Source organism: Vespula vulgaris, chromosome 8, assembly GCF_905475345.1.
Source record: "Vespula vulgaris chromosome 8, iyVesVulg1.1, whole genome shotgun sequence".
Classification (NCBI taxonomy): Eukaryota; Metazoa; Arthropoda; class Insecta; order Hymenoptera; family Vespidae; genus Vespula; species Vespula vulgaris.
The window spans coordinates 4,855,979-4,856,566 of NC_066593.1; positions in this window are offsets into that span (position 1 = coordinate 4,855,979).

Sequence of the window (588 nt, forward strand, 5' to 3'; positions counted from 1 at the left end):
ACCTCTTGATCCAGTTATGATATAAGAGTACACTCTTTTAAAAGATTTGAGAAAAATCGTTTGTTGTTGATAGTATAATACCAGAAATTGACTCTAGAACGAAAAGAGAATTATGATATAAGTTTAAATAAATATGAATTATGTAGGAGACTGATAAATGTAATAGAAACTAACGCCAATCGTTTGAAGCGGATAAATAATTAAAAATTAAATCTATATCATAGATTTAAGGCCATACAAAAGAAAAGAAAGAAAGATTTGTGGATGAAAGATAAAAGAAAAAAAAAAAAAAAAAAAGAAAAATTCCTTCGTGTTCTGGCCATTTCCAAATAGGAAACTTATGCGCGTTAAAGGAAGAGGGAGTAAAAGCGAGTTTGCCTGGTCTGTAATCGATCAGCGAGAAGGACCCTTAGTAGAAGAAAGAAAGAGAGAAAGAGAGAGAGAGAGAGAGAGAGAGAAGAAATAGATATAGAGGGCGTATAGGTATCGAGATAGCGCGTGCTCTCGGCGCCGGCGTCGCAGATTTGAAAGTGGTGGGGGTGAGAGGTGAGCGTCGCGACGTCGGGCGTCGAGGATACGGGAGAGCTC